The following is a 24,400-nucleotide window of genomic DNA, read 5'->3' as shown; positions in this document are numbered from 1 at the left end:
CCTTCTTAAATAGTGGCGCCCAGACTTGGACAGTTTTCCAGATGTGGTCTGACCAAGGCAGAATAGAGAGATACTATTACCTCCCTTGATCTGGGCACTATACTTCTGTTGTTGCAGCCTAGAATAGTATTAGCTTTTTTGCTGCTGCTGCATCATACTTTTGACTCATGCTAAGCTTGTAGTCCATTAAGACCCCTAGGTCCTTTTCACATGCACTACTAGTAATGCAGGTGTCCCCCAACTTATATTTGTGTATCTGGTTCTTCCTGCCTAAGTGCAGAACCTTAGATTTCTCCCCGGTGAAATACATTTTGTTCATTTGGGCCCAGCTCTATATTTATTTAGCAAATAAATAATTTGCTAAACAAACAAACACATTGCAGGGTGTGTGCTAGATGACCCACAGGGTCCTTCCAACTCTGCTTGATTCTATGAAAGTGTTTCATAGCATTTTAGATGAGTATTTTACTCTCTCTCTCTCTCTCTCTCTCTCTCTCTCTCTCTCTCTGTGTGTGTGTGTGTGTGTGTGTGTGTTGCATTAATTGTATTAACTCATTCTGGGACCTTATGGTGAAGGCCAGATAAGAAATCTCTTAAAAATAAATGAAGGATACATAATTGTTGTATTATCATCTTTTGTGAGCTAACTACAAATCTGAAAAATAGACGTGGCAAAAGTTTTTTTAATGCATGCATACATACGCATGTGATACGCTTGGGTCTTCTCTTCCTCTACTCCTCTGTCTACTTTGATTTCTCACTAGCTCTGACATCTACCACTGTACCTTTCTACAATTGGTATCTTCAACCTTTCTAGACCCCGGTTCACCAGCCATACCTTCTCTCCCTCCCTCTTCAGGAGGAACCACACAACCTTGTAGCCCCAAACCCCTTTGTAACCGTGTTCAGCGGCGGAGCATATGCCTGTGCTGCCCAGGGCAGGATGTGCTCCCAATAGGGGCATGGCACAGAGGGTGCCCTCCTACGTGCCGGAGTTCAGGGTAGGAGAAGGGTGGGGAAGCTGCTCCTCGCTCTTCTCCTGCTCTCCGCAGCCCGGTCAGACATGACCCAGCAACAGCCCGGGTGCACCTCGCCACAGCTGAGGAGGGCTGCTCTCTGCTGCTGGTTCAGAAGAGTTGCTGCCGCCAGGTGCAAGGTGTGCCACCCACTCGCCTGCCATTTTGTCACCCTCCTCAGTCATGACACCCGGGGCAGACTGCACCCACCGCACCCCCCTTCCTACGCCTCTGAACATGTTGCATCATTGTATGAATAAGACTTACAAGTTCTGTCTGATATTATGCTATTCTAGTATATTATTATTATTATTATTATTATTATTATTATTATTATTATTATTATTATTTTATACCCCGTCCATCTGGCTGGGTTTCCCCAGCCACTCTGGGTGGCTTCCAACAGAACACTAAAATACAATAACCTATTAAACATGAAAAGCTTCCCTAAACAGGGCTGTCTTCAGATGTCTTCTGAAAGTCTCGTAGTTGTTTTTATATCCATAGCTCTCTATGCTATGAGATGGTTCTGCCTTTAATGTATGGGAGCTGAGCAGCATTGAAAAGGAAGAGCTTGACTCTAAGCTATAAACAGGTCAACAGATAATCCAGCTGCTGTCAATGAATGCCACAGGTTCCACTGCTGTAGACATAGAAAGTATCTTAGACAATTTCTGTCATAAGGCAATTATAAAGATATTGGGTAAATACAGTGTCTAACTCTAATCAACAACGCCATTGAGTTCATGCTTCGATTTAAAGAGGCATTCTATAGTATTGGGTTCTATTGGATGAAAGATGGAAAGTAATCAATCTGTTTCCTGGAAGTTATAGTGCACACATCAAGCTGCTGTACTTAATTGGGCTTTTGTTATCACAAGCTAATATTTAAATAAAAACTGGTGTCACATCATCTATTTATTTAAATTTATTCAGTACCTACTGTAGCTCCAGGTGAGTTACGATAATTAAATATACAAACTAACAAATGTACAACATGTTAAGCAAACAGCCGTTGCAGATGCACAGTTATAATTATCCACTATAATAACCCCCTTAAACACAACTGTGCATGCCAAATTCAACCCTAAGTATTTTGAGGATAGGCTGTTGTTGCAGTTTGTATACATGTTAAACAAAGCAGGTGCCAAAGCAACCAAATGGAGAGCATGTGATATTGCTGAGATCCCTCTAGGTAAAGTACTCTCTCATTTGGAATGCTCCAAAACAACTAGAAAGAAGCAAACTCTGAAACCTTTGATCTGATCTGGTTTCACATAAAGACTAAGATTGACAAAGCAAAATTTAGCAGAGTTTCCCCACCAGTTTCTCAAAAAGGAACCACACACACAAAACACCCTATCTACTCCTATCTACCCAAGAGTAGCTAGCGAGCATGTAGGCTCCTGCCACTGAAGGACTGAACCACGTTTGACCTCTTTTTGCAATAGATTTCACTGATGAGGGTCCACATGAGTGAATTTGTTCATCTCAAAGCTTAAAAACAGCTCATTCAAACAAAATACGTGCCCCAAAGCTCTGCAGAGGCTGTAATACTGTGAACTGGATAAACGGGAACTGTTTTGTTCTTTCAAAGTGTGCAAGGTATTATATGGGGAACACTCTCTGGAATTAAGGAAAAGGGGGCATCCACAGCTCCCTTGGTGTTCCACATCCTCTAAGGAGTCCCTGCTTATACCTAAGAAATAACGATTTCAGCATTTTACCACATGTGAAATGGGCACCTGAATATTTCGTTCCCCTTTGGTTTACAGGATTCCTCCATCTGTAAGCCTTGCATTCAGTAGCACAGTGATGTGCATTAATGTCTACACAGAGGATACAGCATCAAGCAGCTGAGTCTGCTCTAAGAAGTTTCATCATGCACCCATTATGAGTCACATTGCGGAGAGATTAGAAGAAGAAAAGGCATGAGCTCAGCATAATGAATGTGTCTGCCAACCATTTTTATAATGACTTGCTGGAATGTTTATTGTGTGTCAAAGTGTATGCTGTACAGTGCTGTTAGCTTTCTTGTTTGACACAATTAAAAAACCCAAAAAAACCCACCCTGATGTAACGCATCCCCAGAAGTCTAGTTGGATCAAAGAAAGAAGAGAAAATAATTTCTTCTGCTGGTGGTAGCGCTGCATATTTTGATGAAATTATTGTGCAGGTGTGCCAGGGAAGACTTAGAGAACACAAGTCAGGCTGGCAGCCATCTTCTTATTCCTTTTATGAGAAACAAGCAGTAAGATACTTTCAGCTCAACTATGAATTATTTGCTCATAACAGCAGTGAATGGTAGAATCATAGAATGAGTTGGAAGGGACCCCAAAAGTCATTTAGTTCAACCCTCTGCAAAGGACTGACTGGATAACACATGCAAGCTGCTTTAGGTTACAGGATGTTTAAAAAAAAAAAGTGGGATACCAATGTAAAGAAATAAAATAATACAGTGGTACCTCGGGTTAAGTACTTAATTCATTCTGGAGGTCCGTTCTTAACCTGAAACTGTTCTTAACATGAAGCACCACTTTAGATAATGGGGCCTCCTGTTGCCGCCGCACCACCTGGGCACAATTTCTGTTCTTATCCTGAAGCAAAGTTCTTAACCTGAAGCACTATTTCTGGGTTAGCGGAGTATGTAACCTGGAGCATATGTAACCTGAAGCGTATGTAACCTGAGGTACCACTGTACTTGCTTCCCATGAGAGGCAAGAATCAAAAGCTTGTGAATTCTTTTTCAGCTAAGATTTTAACCTACATCCAAGAAGACTGTGGAAGCTTCTGCCAGACAGCACACCTCCTACGCTGCAGGGGGGAGTCTTAAGAGTCCCAGTGCCTGTTTTCATGGGTGCAGCCTCATAAAACAACTCCTGTGCAAACAGATGGAGGCAACATTTACATACATGGAGGTTTCTTTCTAAGGCTGCTCCTAAAACACTATTGCTAGGGAACAAGATCCTGTCCCCCTCGGAGCTGGACTCAGCCTAGACACTGAGGTCCAGCTCTGAGGGCCTTCTGGTGGTCTCCTCACTGTGAGAAGTGAGGTTACAGGGAACCAGACAGAGGGCCTTCTCGGTAGTGGCGCCTGCCCTGTGGAACGCCCTCCCATCAGATGTCAAGGAAATAAACAACTATCTGACTTTTAGAAGACATCTGAAGGCAGTCCTGTTTAGGGAAGTCTTTAATGTTTTATATTATATCATGTTTTTAATATTCTGCTGGGAGCTGCCCAGTGGCCTGGGAAACCCAGCTGGATGGGTGGGGTATAAACAATAAATTATTATTATTATTATTATTATTATTATTATTATTATTATGTCACTCTTGCTTCAACCACCTTCTGCTTGCAGGTCACATTTGTGGTTATAATTGGGCTCCATACCCCTAATCAGACATAGTTTGGGGCAGATAGCTTTGCCCTCTGAAAGCCAGGACTGTTTGTGGCTCTCTGATTTGAATTCATTTATTGGCATACCCAAGTTATAATGGTTATACTGTAGATTCAGATGACTGGTTTAGGTAATGTACATTCATTACCTTCAATTAGTTTCAGTTCACGGCATCATATTCAATAAAGTTCAGCTTCATATATACAACAGATCCAGAGAGCATCCACCAGTCACAAATAATCGACACTATATATAGAATAATGTGGTTGTTATTCCTGGAAATGGGACATTGACAGGGCACTTCATTGTGTTGAATGTTCAGAAGGTGAGGACATGTACACATAATGCTTTCTTTTGTTAAATTATTTTAAACACTTGCCTGCCTGTCGCCAAGCTTCTGTTTATTATTTATATAAGATCTGTTGCACGTATTGCAGTGTGGAAGGACAATAGTCGTGTGCGGCGTCTGCATTAACTCTGGTGATAAATGCCTAGTTCTTCCTTTAGAGGATTATTAAAAGAGTTCTCTGGAGGACAAAAATGGCGGAAGCCACACATTTAATAGCTCAGGTACAAAGAGTCAGATTGTGCCAGTTGGCAAAAGTTAGCAGGAAGCTGTCACAATAAATGGCAGCAGCTGCTCATAGTTCTAAAGAGTATGTCCCAGTCAGAACTGAAAACTGATGGCATCTACATTAATACTACCTTAATAGTCCATCTGCTACTCCATAGGGTCCCTAGCTGCTGTATGGAGTCATAGGCATTTGACAGGCAGTCTCTGTATGCCAGATGCACATTGTGCCAAATGTTTTAGGCTGCCTTGTATCGTTCTGATCTGTCAAACTTTCCCTACTCATATATCAGAAAAGGAGTTGTGCAGGATTTTCTCTCCAGACCCCCCCCCCCCAAATCTACACACCATTGGCTTTTAGCATTGGGGCAGCCAGGAGTTTGGAAGGGAAATTGTTTGGTTACCCCCATTTCTTTCTTTCTTTTTCTTTTGACAAGACACAGTGAGTAACAATGGCTTCCTGATAGACTGTAGTGGTTATGTTAACAAAGGAGAGTGACAAGCCCCATGGAGAAATCAATCACTGTTTCCCCTTCACATTTTATAAATCATCTTTACATTGTTTCAGGTAGCAATTAAAGCACAGCTAACAATCAGAGGTGGCACAGTATCAACGGGAACAGTATTACAGCAATAAACAAACAGAAGTGAGGCACACATTGACATTCCCCATCACACACACACACACACACACACACACGTGTCAACCCTTTCATGCAACTCAACACAACAGCGTGTGAAGTATTGGTACATGCTATTAGAAATTATCTAATAGCAGGTGGCGCTGTGGGTTAAAGCCTCAGCGCCTAGGGCTTGCTGATCGAAAGGTCGGCGGTTCAAATCCCTGCGGCGGGGTGCGCTCCCGCTGCTCGGTCCCAGCGCCTGCCAACCTAGGAGTTCGAAAGCACCTCCGGGTGCAAGTAGATAAATAGGGACCGCTTACCAGCAGGAAGGTAAATGGCGTTTCCGTGTGCGGCTCTGGCTCTGGCTCTGGCTCTGGCCAGAGCAGCGATGTCACGCTGGCCACGTGACCCGGAAGTGTCTCTGGACAGCGCTGGCCCCTGGCCTCTTAAGTGAGATGGGCGCACAACCCCAGAGTCTGTCAAGACTGGCCCGTACGGGCAGGGGTACCTTTTCCTTTTTTTACTATTAGAAATTATCAGAGGAAAAAATGGAATGAGCCTTATCATAGGCTTATAATAAAAAATATAGAAAAAATTGTCTACTGATGTCCTGAGGTACACAATATTACCTTAACATAGACAGTGATTCTTCTAAGGTTCCATGAAATACATGAATAACTAAAACTATGGGACTTGCTCCTCTAGGCGGCAGTGATAGCCACCAACTTGGATGGCTTTAAAAGAGGATTAGATGAATTCAGAGAGGGCTATCAATGGCTACTAGCCACAATGGCTATACTCTGCCACCATAGTTGGAGGCAGCAGTACTTTTGAATAGCTGTTGCCGGAAAGCACAGAAGGGCAGAGTGCTCTTGTGCTTGAATCCTGCTTTCTGGTTTCCCACAGGCGTCTGGCTGGCCACTGCGAGAACAGGATGCTGGACTAGATGGGCCATTAGCCTGATCATGCAGGCTCTTCTTATGATAGCTGAGGCCTGAATATTACGCTCTTTGCTGGTGAAGATCACTAGTGGCTGTGTTAGGCTAAGAGGCTGCCCTGTGTAAAGGTTTTACAATAAGGAAGTACATAGCCAGAACGTCAACAAGGAGAAGATTATTCCCAGTTGCTGAATCTAGCTGGAGTGGAGCCTTAGAGAATTTAGCATGAGGCAACAATCTCTTAGAGGCTGCTGTCAGTAACAGTATCTATTGAGTCTGTAGGATTTGTCATTTAGCACATTTTAAACCCCAAAGTAAATATCAGTGTTTCCTTATTTATAAAATATTCCTTTAATAAGAAATCTTATTTAATAGTTTGTTCTGTCTTCAGTTGGTGTCAATCACATGTCTCTATTACACCAAACTACTAGGAGATTTCTTTAGGCATTCAAAGGGAATGGCTCACACTGGGGAACTATGAGTTATTGTGGCAGGTAGTTACATAGACTTTGCAATATAAAAATCAAAGAAACAGAGATATCCTAACTTAGGTTTATACAAAAGAAGGTCTGGGGGGAGTGTTTTTCTCTAAGTTGTTACTGAAATATTATCTTCAGCAAAATTAAAAGCAGACACATCCTCCATCTGAGAAATGTCAAGGGAAGCCCAAAGTGGTTTGATAAGACTTGCAAAAATTCTATGAACAGTTACACTACATTCCTAGATTGCAATTGTATTTGATAGAAAATGTAATCCTGAATTAATATTGAAGTGCTTCAGATAAAAAACACCCGTGGAATTTCAAAGGGAGGCAAAAGGAAGGATATGAGTCTTAACATTTCTCATGAGAGTTTCCATACAACTGTGGGTCAGAGGATGAAGGCATGGCAGGTAAGCGTTCATAGTCACATGATAAATATGTTAGGATTTGGGAGTCTGCACTTGTCTGAACCAGTAGATCTTCTTCTTTGGCAATCACTCATGGCTGAGTAAGATTGTCTTCTATAAACACAGTTTTAACAGTGAGTCCTTAAGTGACTGTGGAGGCCAATTCTGGATCCACATGTCCTTCCACAGTGGGGACATTGGTTTCCAGGCGGGAGTTGATCATGGTGAGGGCTTGCCAAATGTGCCTTCCTCTTAGCTCGTTTCTCCCTTTCGTCCTGAGTTAAGTGAATCTATAAGTTTAATGAAACCCCTTGGCACAGAAGCCCAATTGAGGCCTCCCCACCACCTGACCTGCCCCTGCCCTCTGTGTTATATCACCTTCAAGAGCTCTTCTACACACCCTACATGGGTAGCTGAGGTACTACAGTGGGTGGGGTATATAATGAGGGGAGGAGCATGAAGCTGCTGCTGGTGATGTGACAGACCAGGAAGCATTCCCTCATGTGATTGGAATCAAATGTGGGGAAACGCTATAGTGCTAGGGAGTTAGGGATACAATGGGTTAATTGTAGACAATTTATCAGTCTCTGCCTGCCCTTTGTTGCCCATTGTTCTACCCATACCACATCTGCCTGTGTGCCATCTTCCTAAGGGCCAAAATGCTTCTTTCTATTAGAGGTTAACTTTTGTTTCATCTAAACCTCTCACCCTGCCTTCCTTCCTGAAGGACAAAGTATACCTCCTATTGTTGTTGTTGTTTAGTCGTTTAGTCGTGTCTGACTCTTCGTGACCCCATGGACCAGAGAACGCCAGGCCCATGGGGTCACGAAGAGTCGGACACGACTAAACGACTAATACCTCCTATTACCATTAAACTATTTTCTAACAGAACAACAGCTTGCAAATGTTGGTCTTCTAAAATTTTCTTTGTTCATTTTAAATCTTTTGCGCATGCTGCCACTCTTGGCTGACTTTGGTTCCACTCTCCTCAGCAGGCCATCTCATTGTGTTAAAAGTCCCTATAAATATACAGCCAAGTCTAACTAAGAGTCTTCAGTTTGGAGTTAGCAGAGGCGATGCTCCCTAGATTACATGCTGTATATTCTGCCTAGAGGGCCCAGAAAAGCTTTCGCTATCTACTTCAATGATTGCCTATGCACATATTTTATCAGGAATTGGAACAAACATTTTTCTCCACATCAATACCTTGAGTATCTTAGTCAAGTTACTGAGAAAGTGTGTTAATCATCTAGGTGAGATGGGTGGACAGAGGATGGAAGGTGGAGGAGTTAAAACTTGGCACCCTGCTTAGGTCTCTCCCACCCCAAATAGTCGAAGTGTCCTACTGCTCTTCCCTCCACTGCACACACTTTTTGAAATATTTATCAAAGAACATGAGTTTACAAACTCCTGTCTCAGAGATAAAGGTTCAAAATTGCAGCCTAGTTTTCTAGGTATCCAAAGACTGGACATGTTTCCTTCCTCTGAGAGGTGTTACAACAGCAACAATACAACAATAATATGTTATAACAACAGCAATGGCAACAGCAAGAATCTGAGGGACACATATTCTTCTAATGGAGTAGGAATATGGAAACAATGCAAAATGGAAAATAGTCCTACTGCTCTTTGACTCAGTAGGCTGTGACTCAGCTACTGACGTTTTAAATATATGGGGGTTAATTTATTCCCAGTGGTAAAGCTGGAATAACTAGATAAGCATCTAATTTGGTTTACATAGTGATCGTACTGGATGGGAACCAGGAAAGTTAGAGGGATTAAGGGCTCTCCAAAGGACTCCAGGGGCATCACTCTGTGTATATATCAGTGGAGGGAGTGGGTGGCCTCTTGGGCTTGCCAATCAGAAGGTTGGTGGTTCAAATTGGCATGATGGAGTGAGCTCCCATTGCTCTGTCCCAGTTCCTGCCAACCTAGCAGTTTGAAAGCACACAAGTGTGAGTAGATAAATAGGTACCGCTGTGGCGGGAAGGTAAACGGCATTTCTGTGCGCTCTGGTTTCCATAACAGTGTCCCGTTATGCCAGAAGCCGTTTAGTCATGCTGGCCACGTAAAGCTGTCTGCGGACAAAGGCCAGCTCCCTCAGCCTGAAGTGAAATGAGCGTCGCACCCCACAGTCACCTTTGACTGGACTTAACTGTCCAGGGGTCACTTACCTATATATCAGTGGTTTCTACTGCAACAGTGGCATTATGATTCCACCTTTCTGTCATAAGTACGCTGGACACCCCTCAAATAGTCATCTACACACAATCATATGTCTCCAAATATGGGCTCTGCTCTAACAAAATCCTTTCAAGTTTTTATATATTTAATTTCTTATGACTAAGGTCTACTTCTTACAGTTGCATTTTAACAAACTGAAATCACCTCTACCACAAAGTGAAAGTTTCCAGTGACTTTCCAAAATGTATGTATTTCGCCACTGAACAAAAGTGACTGGGGAAAACCAACCTTTTGATGGGTTTACTGCATTCAAAAAATGAACCTGTAAAATATACTACCATACTTACAAAAACATTGTAAATCATGAGTTTTTCAAAGGCTTTCCGATTAGCCTTTTCTCCCCACTGCCTTTGTCATTCATCCACATTTCTCAGAAGAGTATGTACTGTGATACACTGGAGCATTAGCAAATTTCAGCTTTCTGGAACTTTCTGTGCTCACATCGAAGTGGCTGGATGTGCAAACTGTGAATGTTAAATCTCCTGATGAATCTAAAATTAACACGAGCCACTACTGTCTTTGACTGACACCTTTTGGATCCTTTCAAGCTTCTGCAAACTACTGCGTGTAGGCACTTCCAGAGAAATTGTCACTCATTTTAGCCACTCAATCAACATTTGTCACATTCTTGCATACTTTCATGAAAAACCCAACCTGGCACACCAGATGTGGCAAATTTATGGAAATGCAATGTTTTCATGCTGAAATGCCTGATGCAACAGAAGAGGGCAGTGCATAATAAGCTTGGCTTGGAGCGCGATGCTTCAGGCTGTCATGAAACCTATTTCCTTAACCCTCTGTCTTTTCGAAACCATCAGCTGTAATAACTTCAGCCTTAGTTGTTCCTCTTCTGGGGCTTCGTAAATAGCTAGTCAACTTAAAAGCACTGGAAATCATATCCCCTTTGTGGAAACTGTGTCTCCATTTGGCAGGGAATATTAGGATCAACATATGCAGTGGTGTTTTGAACACACATAGAGGAGACTCTCAATTAACTGAACCTTAATTATCAAAATTCACTTCGTCTTCTATGCATAACCCCATGGCAATGAAATCCTAGAAAAGAGAAATCCCATTTATCTGAACTTCTGATTATCTGAGTACTTTGGCTATCCCAAAAGCCCTCCAGGTAAATGAGCATATAATACTGTCTCTGAGGTTTCTCTTAGGATTCTCATTTTCAAACTTTACCACTGTGTTAAGATGTCATTGAAAATAGAATGGTATGGCCTTTATATCAAGACGCTCACTTTACCCTAGTGTTATTCTGTCTCTGTTATTGTGCTTCTCATTTTCAACCACAGTTCCTAGGCTTTCCCCAATGGTTTGCAAATGCTCATAATCATTCTAGCAGGTTGTTATTTGTGTTAATGCAACCTGTCAGGAAAGAGACCTTTGTGAAAACTGCATGAGATGGTGGACACTGAGATAAGTGTTAATAACGACCTCTTTGAGTAATAGCAAGAAATCCAAGACATGGGCACTGTTGGCTAAGGTGGCCATTTTTTAATCCCAGCTGTCCTTCTGCAAGTGTGTCTTTAGAGTCCAATTGCAGCAATATTTGTTAGTTATAACAGCTTGAAAATGCTTCCTTTAAAGATAGTCTTAACTGACAATCCTAATTTTTAACTCAGTGAGTACATGAAGGACCGAAAGACAAGAAGACCCTCAGGTAGAAGGCCATTAAACTGATCTTTTCCAGACTGGCAGACAGGACAGTCTCAAGTTCTTTTCTTAGTCCCCCACACAGGTCGTCCTCAGGAAAGACACGTTGCTCTCCATTTCCTCAGAGAAAGTAGCATCACTTTGATTAATAGTGGACTTTCCAGGTAATTAAAGTGTTACTATAACCCTGCTCCTCAGTCTGAGGGTTTGGATTAATTGCCTTCCATTGGTCTCTAATTAAATAAAACAGATGGAAGGTGGAAGGTGGTTACCTGCTGTTGGAGAGGCAGAAAAAGAGGCAGGACTGACCTTCTGTCCTTTGAGGAGGTCTGGGAAGAGAATGGTGGAAAACATCCAGCCCACAAAAAAACAAAGAAGGAAGGTGATATGACTTTGGGTGGCGGGGGAGAGGAAAACAAGTTGTAGGTTAGTCTTAGCCACCTCAGCACTGTCAAGTTATCAGGGTTTCGTAGGTTTCTCATGCCTCAGGTTGATGCAAATGCCTGTAATTTGGGTTTACATTTCAAGTCTTAGAAAACACCTGAACCACCCCCCCCCCATCTGTTATTTCTATTCTTATGTCATGAAAGGATGGCTTTTTCCATTAAAAAAAAATACAGTTCAAGCTTTTGAATTGTGATCAAGCGTCTGTCTCAACAATTTATCTGTAATTAACACGAAAAAATGGCAGTAAAAATTTGCCTCCCAATAAGTGCTTTTTGTAATTACTTTTCAGCCATGGGGTGGGGCATTTACTAACACTATAAAAATAAGCTACGGAAAAGGCACATTGATTACAGATGACAACATGGGGAAAATGAGTGGAAGTAATTTATTTTACAGATAATTGTGTGGCAATTTATTTCAACAAGCGGTTTCTTTGCTATAAAAGGACCATATAATTTCTCGGATTTAGTAATTTATGACTTTGTATTGATAATCAACATTTTCAATACAAACAGTTCTGAATTCTTTTCCCATTGTAGAAAACAGACATTGCATTTTATTCTTCAATAATAGCTGCTTTTGTGTCTTACAAGGAGGGGCACAGGGACTGAAGTACAATTTCCATCACAGAATATCACACAAAGTAAATGCACTTCTTTTAGCATATGAAGGAAACATTAATTTTTCTAAGGAAATCAAGCTGTATAATTGATTTTAATTCTTATTTTATTTTCCTAATAATGACAGATCAGCATGCTTTAGGACTTAATTTTCCATTTCACATGGGAATGGTTAGAGCTGCTAGGGCCTAAAAAGGGGGATAAATGGAATGATTTATAAAATCGTTCATTTCCAGTAGGAAAATAATAATAATAAACACACTTGTTCACATTACCACATTTTCTGCTAGAGTTTCTCTTTAAAGAAATAATTCCTTCTAAACATTTATCCCAACATTTAAGAAACAAATCTTCTCATTCTGTAAATAGTTTAGCTGAGGTAATTTGAAATTCATGTACTTCTAATAAAATAAAGAACTCAGACTTTCTTTCTTTCTACAGAAAATTCTACAGATATGTGTGTAAATGTATGTATATATTTTACTTCACATGAAAGGACTCAGTGAAAGGCTAGTCCCTCCAGAGGGCAGTGTTCAGTTGTAGGAGACACTGCTGCTCATCCAGACCACCAAGAACTATAATTTCTTCCTTATTGTGCTATTCCTAGTAGCATGTGCTGGACATATAAATTAGTACCTTTTTCATGGTTTTTACAACTGTGATTAGAGGGAGAAGAGCCTACGTATTTTCACCAACCGCAACCTCCAAGATTCCCCAAATTCATCACATGTTATTTCACTCTGAATTATATTAACACTGGTTTTAATGATGACTCACTGAGAAATCTTTCACTGTTTTCTCATGCTAATTGCCGGATTTAATTGTATTTATAAATATACAGAAATTTGAAAGGATTATTCATTTGAATTATAATTTGGTGGTGCCACTGGTATAGCATAGTGTCTGAGAGTAGGCACTATGAGCCAGTAAAAATACTCTCTTTCTCTGATAGACTTGACATGGCCTAGTATTTTATTATTTTCCTTAATATTTATATATACATTTTTGCCCTGCCTTTTAGAGACCCTCAGTGGCTTGATAGAGATTTGAGGTTCTGCACACGGAGTTTGTACATCATATAGTATGAACGTTGAGACTTTTGCATTTGTTTTGTATTCCAGACGTGAAATGGTACAATTTTGTTCATGAAATCACCATCCTTATGACAGAAGGAAGGTGCTATTATGAGACCCTTTTAGCTGGGCATATATATACATATATATATGGACTTTTTGTAGGCAAAGCATGTACCGCATCACTGAGCTGTTCCTGAAGGCCAGATGCTGGCAATGGAAGGTGTTAATGTTACATATGATTGCTTGCTATGAGACAAGAAAATGCAAAGCTGCGTTATACAACATTGCTACAACAGAGCAGATCTTGTTCATGCAAAAGGATGCTGAACAGGATAACCCCCCTATATGTATCTCCTCTTGCTGGACATATGGTGACCCACGGTGATAATCGTTGGGAGCCTGGATAGCACTTATAATACATGAGGAATTGTTCATGTCAGTGCTGAAAGTGACAAGAAGCTTTTAAACAGGTGCTCATAAGCATCTGTGGAGCTGGGTGGCTTCTAGCCATGAGGATACCTTGGGAACTTAAGTTTTGTCAATTTCTGTACATAATGTTCTGATTTGCACATTTGGGGCTAATGTGTGGAATGAAGCCTACCTGTCCAACATAGTCCGCACTCCTCTGAATGTTGTGACATAGTTCTTGTCAGTTTAACAAACCAGAATCAATAAGTTACTTGAAGGATCACCTTGCCCATAGATTCATAGGATTAGAAAGTTGGAAGGGGGCCTGAGGATCAACCCCCTGCTATGCAGGAATACACAGCTCTCTCATATGGGGATCAAATGTGCAACCTTGGCATTATTGGCACCATGCTCTAGCCCATTATACCCTTGCCTGGCCCCATACGTGAGAAAAATATTAAACATGTTTCATGCGGATGTTGAGAGAAAAATGCATTTAAAAGGTACACTTTTAAGACAAAGTGAATGAGAAAATCACAAATAAATGCAAAAATGGGACTATGGGTAGAAACTTGCAAAACTGACACAATCCAGAAATAGACTAACACATCCTAATTAAGCCATGTGTAGTACAATCCAATGTGTGTGGATTCAGAACAGAGCCCCACTATTTAATGTGGTTCACTTCGAGATAAGTGTGCATAGGAAGGTGCTGATGATAGCAATAATACTACTAATAATAAAATGCACAGCTACAAATTCTTCAAACTGTTTCAGTATATAGGAGTATTGTGTTTGATGAATTTATAGATGTGTTGTTATTATTAATAATATTAATAATAATAATAATAATAATAATAATAATAATAATAATAATGATGTTAACAGGACAATACTATGCACACTAATCTGGATGTGAACCACATTAAACAGTAGGGCTCTGTTTTGAATCAAGATGCAATGGGTTGTACTGCAAATGGTTTAATTGGGGATCAATGTGCATATTTTCACCTATAGTCCCATTTTAGCTGTCAAATTCCCGTTTTAAATAGTAAAGTTGTTGTTGTTGTTGTTGTTTAGTCGTGTCGGACTCTTCGTGACCCCATGGACCAGAGCATGCCAGGCACTCCTGTCTTCCACTGCCTCCCGCAGTTTGGTCAAACTCATGCTGGTAGCTTCGAGAGCACTGTCCAACCATCTCGTCCTCTGTCGCCCCCTTCTCCTTGTGCCCTCCATCTTTCCCATCATCAGGGTCTTTTCCAGGGAGTCTTCTCTTCTCATGATGTGGCCAAAGTATTGGAGCCTCAGCTTCAGGATCTGTCCTTCCGGTGAGCACTCAGGGCTGATTTCCTTAAGAATGGATAGGTTTGATCTTCTTGCGGTCCATGGGACTCTCAAGAGTCTCCTCCAGCACCATAATTCAAAAGCATAAATTCTTCAGCGATCAGCAAGTCTAGAAATTTGAGCTAAGATGTACAGGGCATAAACTAGCTTCATGAAGGATCATTATTGAGTAAATCAGTTACTACTGCAAAGAAATGGATCTCTGACTAAAGTTAGTGCATCAGGGCTGTGGCCAAATAATACAACAGCAGATTCAAATGTATGCACATATAGAGGAATGCTAACCATTTTTTGTTTGTGTGCTTAGTGCTGAATTCTAGAAACTGGCTTCTATATATACTGTATAACTGCTTCTGTTGTCACATGTCTACATGGAACATCCTGGTCTTCTCAAAATTAATTACTGTGTTCATGGTTTACATAAAATATATAGATCTCTGTATCACATACTTTCTGGCTGGACAATTTGGATTGCAAATCCGGCGACTCTTCACTGGATAGATAATCCAAATTCACTAAATATAAAATAGATTTCAGAAACTTTTATGCAGTGCACACATTAAGAACAAATGTGACGCTATGAACTTTTAAAACCAGGTCTTCTCCAGGATAGCTACAGATTTTTTTCTTCAGCTGACCTTATTTAGACAAAGTAATATATCTTTTTTGAATTGCCTTATACACCTTTTCATTTGGATTTAGCTATTTATAGGGTATTGCAATTTTCATTGGGTCATGTTCTTTTCATAGACTAAAAACCTAAAACCCATGTGAACAAAAGATGTACATTTTCTCCGGACACCCTTAGTGGGATTCTAAGGCCATTGATCCCAATCTAACTAACTTGCACAAACCAAACAAATGCTTTTTAATTAAAAACAGATTGTGTTGATTTGTCAGATCATGTGAGTGGACCATGCTGTGAGCTGCTGTTGGGGAATATTACAGAGGAGGTAGAAATAAATTGCACAAGCAGATCTCAACTTCCATGCTCTTAGAATCTTAGGCTTGTAACTGTGGCCATCCTTGCCATTCTACCAGTGTGTTTGATAGTATGGTGCTTTGTTGGGTTTCCTGTTTATAGAATAGGAATTACAAGTACAACAACAGAACAATGAACTCCTTGGAAATAGAGACTGCTGTAAGTCTCTAAGTGTTTTCAAGTCTGCTCATTTGTCTTCCTGCAGCTCAACTGAAATTCCGCCTTTCCCAGCACTGTTTTACCTGTTCCAGTTTTATATACCTAGTAAAGCTCTTCTCTTATGTTTTTCAACCTACGTAGACCTTCAGAAATATTTTTAATATGCAGTTGTCAGGGCTCAATGTGTGGGGGAGAACATGGCAGTAGTGTAGCTTGGAAGTGCAATTTGACTATCCTCTCAAACATTTGGTGACCATGTAGGAGAGGTTATTGGAACACTCCAAAAGCCGACAGTGGTGCCAAGCAAGGAGGCAGGCCCTTTTCAGGCAGGGAGAGTGGACCCAAGTGGAAAACAGGACAAGGTTTCCTGTTGGCTCCACCCTCTGCTGCTGCCTCCTAGTACCTGGCCAATATTACAGGTGGGTAAATTTGAATTCCCAAGGCCAGAGGGAGATGACAACATCTCCCAGCCAACTGTTGGGAAAGCCCAAACAGGCCTGGCACCAGCAATGAGCTGTATGGGGCCGCAACTGATGCCCACTGGCTAGGTGAGTAGAAGTTATTTGAACACTCCCTATTTACCATTCCTTTAAAAGGTGAGTAGTTAACCTGCGATCCTCCAGATGTTGTTTGACTACAATTCCTATCAATTACTATTGGCTGTGCTGGCTAGTGCTGATGGGAGTTGTAGTCTGACATATGGAGGCTCACAGCTTAGCTACTGTTCTAACAGAAAAAGGGACAGTTTTGAGTCTTATATGCTAGTGTGGTCTGTATAATGGTTTTCTCAAAGCAGCAGAATGCTGTTGTTAGGAATAGGAAGTCTAGCCTACCACTACTGAATTACTGTGGTCTTCCCACATTATAACTTCCCTTATCTGCTGTAGAGATCCTGCCCTCCTTATATAACAGGTTGAAAATATATATTCATTTGCCTTCCTGCAATCAGTGGCTACCGCTGTGTTGATATAGCCACTCCAAAATTTAAAGATACAAAGAAATCATTGTAACCTTTACAGCCTTTCATAAATTCTTCATTTTGCAAGATGGCTCTTAGTGGCCTATGGTAGAGTAGAAGTCAATCTGATTATCAATATTATGGTCCTAGAAGGATCATTCTTGTATGTCTGCATATATAAATGACAAGGCCTTCCATCTTATGGCTTCATCTTGAGTCAGTAACTGTTTAGCTTATTTGAAATCCCATTTTCCAACAAAATATGTGGATTGTACATGTGTGCTTTTTCTGCACAAATGGTGAAATCAATATACCCTCTTAAATACTGGAGGGACATCATTGTAAACAAGTTATTGACGTGCTAAAGTCATTTACACCTGACACTGAAGATAGATTGTGACATTATTAATTTAATCGGCAGTGGCTATAGTGAAATAACTGCCATGTAAGCCAACGGCTCACCATCTGTAAAGTTCTTCTGCATATTTTGTACATGGTATTTTGACAGCACCAAATCACTTCTAATCTGTCAGTTTCAAAGCTTGTCGTCAGAAAGTTCGAGTGAAGTAGAATGCTTGGTTGACTCGTGTTAACCGCTAGGTGATTTCACTAAGTCACATTTGCAAATTGTACTATTAGGGCGGGGGAAGGGGGTGGCTTGGACTTGGGTTGTTTAACATGGTGATTGCAAGACGCTGTAAAAAATAGGAATATATTGTGGCACAGTGAAAACTCAGTTCCTAATAGACTGTGTGGCAGCAGTGTTTTGCAATAAAAGCCAAGATGTTTTCCTCTGCAATAACTTCTCATACACATAAAAATGTGTATAGAAAAAGGGAAATGTGAAAACTGCTGACTCTTGCTTTTGTGTATATGTGTTTGTGTAATGTATGGCATGGTTATGGAACTTTACAGTGGATGGAAATATTTGAAAAGAGCAGCCACTGTTCTTCATAAACACCAGCCTTCAACACAGATTGTGAATGGAAGGGGAAAGGAGAGCCTTAAATACAACCCCATATCATGCCGCATTATGAGCACACGCATAGTTTTCAAATGTAAGAATGTGAAAATCTTTTCATAGTGGATACTGATTAAAAGTGGTGTTTTCAAGTTTGCCCATTGGATGTAGCCTTGCTTTCTGCGCTCCATTTTCAAAATATGACATGCAGGGCTCAAGAGCACCTGGAAGTTATGACCCCTGCCCTGGAACCTTTTCTCACTAATCCCAGATGTGATGTGAGAGGCCTGATAGCGGTTACTCAGTGGTCAGAGAAAACTATTCTGTCCACATACTCAAAGGCATTGTTTTGCTCATTAATTCACATCAGCACAATACCTATCACTATGACAGATGGTATGTCTGGGCCTGGGGAAGGTGGGGCTACTATATTGGACGGACCCTGAATGCAGGATGGGGCACGGTGAATTTATGTACACAGACCCTCATTGACTCCCCTTCCAGCATTCTATCTCCCACTTACATGGGAGAAAGTTGTATGCACATGAAAACCACTGTGGTGGGGGCTAACCTTCTATCAACAGGTAAGGTCAAATGCACCCCAACACCATGGGAGAATGAGGCATACAGCTTTTGCTTCTGTTTCCCACAACTCCATGGTGAGGCATTAATTGCTCTGTGGTGTTTTATGTCCCTTCCTGCCTCTAGGGGTGGAGTTTTTATTCTTACAGCTTTGGGGGGGTAAGTTCTAATGATCTATTGAATGCCTGAGAAAACTGGGAGAAGATGTGCATCAGGTTCTAGAGATCAAAGTAACCCCCACAAAATTCTGTTTTTTAAGTTATTCGTGTCTATAGATGCTTAGCCTAGAACCTGTTCTTTTCATTTATTGTGAGAAAAATGTGTAGAGGGTAAAAAAGTAATATTTTGATTGTTTTCAGAGAGGACATTAAAAAACCTTGCAAATGGAATCCTTTTGTAATACCTACCAGGTATTTGGTTTGTACTGTATGTCTTTCTTGGGGTACATTTTATCCCAGAACTATAATATATATATATATATATATATATATATATATATATATATATATATATATATTTCACAAGTTTTATATACTACTTCATTGTAATAAAAACCTCAAAAAATTGATGCAGTCCTTTTTATCGATGGAGGATTTAACATGTTTCTTGACAACTGTAGTAACCTAACCTAAAATCAAGTAAGCTTCTCTTTGCATTGCCTCATTCTAGATTCTGCTCCTTGGTCACACCAGATTGTAACAACATGTTAGAAATTGCCATGTGTACTTGCAAGAGACCCCTTGCCCCATAGCTTTCTTATCCCTCCCTCCCTGGAAATATTCTCCTGGCTCTCTGTCTTGTTAAACCATAAGAAAAGGCTTGAGGTGTGGGATGAAAAGCTGCAGTGGAAGGAGGGAACTGGAAAAAATCAGCCAGGGTAGCTTGCATGAGTGGGAGCTACAAATCCAAGATTCCTACCCATTGGGAGTAGCCTGGAACATCAATCAGCCAGCTTAGGAGGGTGGGCTCAGCTTCCAATGTGCTAGCAAGCCAGGCTGCACGAGACAACCAAGTTAGGGAGGACTCAAAAAGGAGGAAATGCTGATTTTATTTTTTGATGACTTCAAAAACAGGACAAAAGGCGTCCTGTTTGAGGACCAAACAGGACAGGGGACACTATTGTTCAAAGATGGGACAATCCCATTTTTGAAGAGATGTGTGTCAACCCTAGAAACACCCCTGTTTGCCTCCAACTGTTTCTGGGAAGCGCTGCTTTACTTTGGACAAAGCCCAAATGCCTCCCAAGTAGCCTGCTTCACAGTAGAGAATGGTATTGTGGGACTGCATTGCTTACCTGATGCCTCTCTGGGTGAGTCACTGCTGCATAGTGGAGTGGAGATGCTGAGGAGGAAGCAAGACTACACAGTGCCTGTAGGAGCACCGCCAGCACATTTGCATGGTGCCAACTTTGCTGATGAAGCATCCTGGCCCCTTCTCCATCTTGATAGGCTGCAGCAACTCAGCTAGAGGAAGGTAAGTGAGTGAGTGATGGAGCCCCACCATGCCAACTGCTACTGCTGCTTCACTTCTGTGTTTTTGATTTGCGTGTCGAGGTCCCCAAGACACCCCCCCAAAGAAAAACACAATTGACACTTAATTTTTGTTTAAGCTTTTTGGCATAATTTTGGCCACAACTTTATTCAAATTACAGCAATGTGAGTGGTTGCTTAGGCATTGGTAGCACTAACTGACCCCGCACGGGGGCAGCTCTGACATTTGCACCCCCCGCAAAGTCAGCAAGGGTAAGTCACCTGGGGAGAGAGATGGGACTGGGAACCATGCCTCACCTCTCCCCAGAATGCTCCCAGGGGCTTGCGTGGCCCCAGCCCCTTGCCAGGGGGTTTCGGACAAAAGCATGGAGAGCCCCTGGGTTCCTTTAACGGAAAACCCTTGAAGCAGCAGCACAGCCGAATCCATACCCCTCCACCAACGAATTCCCAGACCAATGCCTAACTGCAACCTTACAAGTTCTGACTATTTGCTACGCAGTAGGCAAAAACCAAATGGCCCCAGCCAATCAGCCAGATGGACAAAATTCCTACCGGGCCACTGCCCCAAAGCTGATGACCCCATGACAGGCATAGCAATGTCAAGCAAACAGCCTAAAATTAGGGAAGGGAGGGCGGGTGATCCGAAGCACACGGCGAAAAGAGGAAGTTCGTCGCTGCGTGCATTGTATTTAACAAATAGGGCTGTCAATCAACAAACGGCAACATCTAGATTTCCCCAGTAACAGCCCGCCCCTGCTTAAAGGATGGCCAAACCATTTGCCTAGCAACAGTGAGGTGTCTCGTCAGCCCCGCCCGCAACCTGTGCTCTCCATGAGGGAGAACACACTGCACAAAGTGGATACGCACCCCTAATATTTACTCAGTATTTGCAAATATGCTTTGAATAGGCCTGCAATATATTGAAGGAGGTGATAGATTCTTAGGGCAAACATTTGAAAAAGATCACCATTTGGTTTGAGGTCAACAGAAGCTTTGCCTTTAGTGTCAATTAAGTCTGGTCCAATTCCTCCAGTGTGACCACTGTATCCCGGCTGCGCCACTTTGTTGCAGAAAGAATTGATCTCTAAGACAAAAGCTTTTGTTTACCTATAAATATAATGAAGGCCCTGAAAAGAGGGTTATCATAGCTACCTCTGTATAAATGTTCTAGGAGGACCTGCATTTTAACATAAGAAAGAAAGAAACAAGACACCACAGGGTGGAAAGAAAGAAAAATAAAACATGTCTCAAGGCACGTAAGGCATAAGCAAGTGTGGAATTCTTTTTTCTCTCTCAGAAAACAATATTGATGCTACCTTTCTCGTGAACTTTTCATGTAGATTAAGATATGGATGTTGCTGTTCTATTATTTACACAACACCATCAGTGTAGTGTACATAGCACTTTACAGAATAATGTAAGCGAAAAGAGAGAAGGGAGAAAAGACAGGGCTTGTGGTCCAGGAAGCTTATGTAAATTTGGATGCTGGGGAAGGCAAGCAGGGAAGAATGAGTCTATTTGCACTCCATGTCACTTTTGCATGTGTTATGAATGAACACATATGGAAGTAACATGGACCAGAAACAGACTGATCCAGCCTTTTTTGCCTTCCATCCCATTTCTGCATCAGTCTGCGATTTTATTTTTACACTGCACTAAAACCCACTTTTAAACAAATTTTAAAATTTGTATTTTTGAACATATTTCTTCACAATATACATTGTAAACTCATTTTGTAAACCTGTTTTCTCTCAAAATATTCAGTTTGGGCAGAGCAGTCTTAAGTATAGGAAGCCAGTGGAATTTAAAGGTAAAGGGACCCCTGACCATTAGGTCCAGTCATGGCCGACTCTGGGGTTGAAGCGCTCATCTCGCTTTATTGGCCAAGGGAGCCGGCGTACAGCTTCCGGGTCATGTGGCTAGCATGACTAAGCTGCTTCTGGCGAACCAGAGCAGCACACGGAAACACCGTTTACCTTCCCGCCGGAGCGGTACCTATTTATCTACTTGCACTTTGACGTGCTTTCAAACTGCTAGGTTGGCAGGAGCTGGGACCGAGCAACGGGAGCTCACCCCATCGCGGGTATTCAAACCGCTGACCTTCTGATCGGCGAGTCCTAGGCTCTGTGGTTTAACCCACAGCGCCACCTGCGTCCCTCAGTGGAACTTACGCCAGTTTAAATTAAGCCAGCAGAAGCTCAGGGGTGAAGGAAGGAGAACCAACCCCCAGTGCAGGGTGTTGCGGGTGGGGCAAACTGCTTGGCGGCACATGTGTGTCTGCCGTATATACAGCACATGCGCGGCACTGCTACATATGGTGCATGTGTGTGCTGCTATGTATGGCACATTCACATGCCCCGTATGTGTCTGTAGTGGCGCCATGCATGTGCCGCCAGGCAGTTTGCTGCTGGTGCCACTCAAGTGCCGTATGGATGGCAGTGGGATCCTGCCACTGCCACACTACAGCCACGAGCAGAGGATCCTCTGCATGTGGCTGTGGTGGTGCGATGGTAGTGGTGGGGCAAGCCCCCTGCGAGGTGCCTTGTCACCCCCACAGAGATGGCAACCGGGGCGCGGTGCCCCTCCAGCCCCCTTCCTCTGCCACTGCATAAACTACTCCTATTCCAAACTCTAGTCAGAAGCAGAGTTGCTGGACGCGGAGGTGAAAGTAGATAAAGCGTGTTCTCCTTCAGGGAGAGCACGTGTTGCGGTGGGGTCTACTGAGCCACCCCCTTTGTTGCTGGGTAAGTTCTCCAAGATGGCCAGGGGGCATTGATTGGATTGCCGAGTTGCTGGGGGGAAAGTTATGTTGCAATTTTGGTGGGAGGGGTAAAAGGTTTAAATACTCTGCACGCAGCCTTGTACTTTCTCTTTTGCTGCGTGCAACGGATCACCCACCCACCCGCCCTAGAGTAAGGGGTTGTTGCGTTGACCTTGCTATGCCTGTCATGGGGTCGTCTGCCTTTGAGCAGGGGCCTGGTAGGAATTTTTCCACCTGGCAAATTGGCTGGCTGGGTGGTTTTTGCCTACTGCGTAGCAAATCGTCACAACTTGTAAGGTTGTGGTTAGGCATTGCTTATAAATCTGGTGGAGGAGGGGTTAGGATAGGCTGGGCCTGCCCCTCCATGGTTGCTGCGGAAAGGGAATTCCGTTAAAGGAATCCTGGGGCTTGCCATCTTTTCGTCCAATCCCTGGAATGGGACTAGGGCCGGCAAGCCTTCGGGGAGCAGGCGGGTGAGAGTTGAGGGTCTGTGACTCAGCTCCAATTCTTCCCCGACTTGCTTTCCCCCGCACTGTCTTTCGGTGGTGCCCGGAAGTCAGTTCTGTCCCCAGGCGGGGGGACAGATAGTCTTAACCAATGCCTAAACAACCATTCATGGTTTGTATTTTAATAAAGTTGTGGCCAAAATCATGCCAAAAATCTTAAACAAAAATTACGTGTCCGTTGTGAGTTATTTTGGGGGGGCGGATTGGGGACCTCGACACGCAAATAGGCATCGCTCCGGCGGGAAGGTAAACGGCATTTCCGTGCGCTGCTCTGGTTCACCAGAAGCGGCTTAGCCATGCTGGCCACATGACCTGGAAGCTGTATGCCGGCTCCCTCGGCCAGTAAAGCGAGATGAGCGCCGCAACCCCAGAGTCGGCCACGACTGGACCTAATGGTCAGGGGTCCCTTTCCCTTTACCTTAAGCCTGGGTTGCCAGGTCATGTAACTAAGTAGAAAGAGGTTTGGAATAAGTGTAAGTCTCTCCTTGAACCTTGCCTCCTACCCCAAACACCCTGTTAAATATATGTTTAATATGCATAAGCTGTAATGTTTGAATGCATTGTATTTAAATGTTCTTTGCATTAGGCACAAGAGGGTTGTCTCGAGGTAAATGCATCAAGAAGAGGTTGGACTAGGTTAATTGTTGACTCACTGCTGGAAACCCAGCAATCTCTGACAGCAGAAACTCAGTGTCTTATTGCATTACATTCTTCATTAAATTATCTTTCCATTGATATGTTATTTAATGGTATAACCCAGTGC

The 24,400-nt window shown here is 42.4% G+C and overlaps 1 long non-coding RNA gene across 1 annotated transcript in view; it reads left to right on the top strand.

Moving 5' to 3' along the window:
- LOC307226859 overlaps window positions 1-24,400 on the top strand; it is a 469,238-nt gene that overhangs the window by 209,247 nt on the left and 235,591 nt on the right. The window lies entirely within an intron of this gene.

Source organism: Podarcis cretensis (genome assembly GCF_951804945.1).
Source record: "Podarcis cretensis genome assembly, chromosome: 11".
NCBI lineage: Eukaryota > Metazoa > Chordata > Lepidosauria > Squamata > Lacertidae > Podarcis > Podarcis cretensis.
The sequence above is the reverse complement of the archived record's forward strand: the minus strand, read 5'-3'. Positions and strand labels throughout refer to the sequence as shown.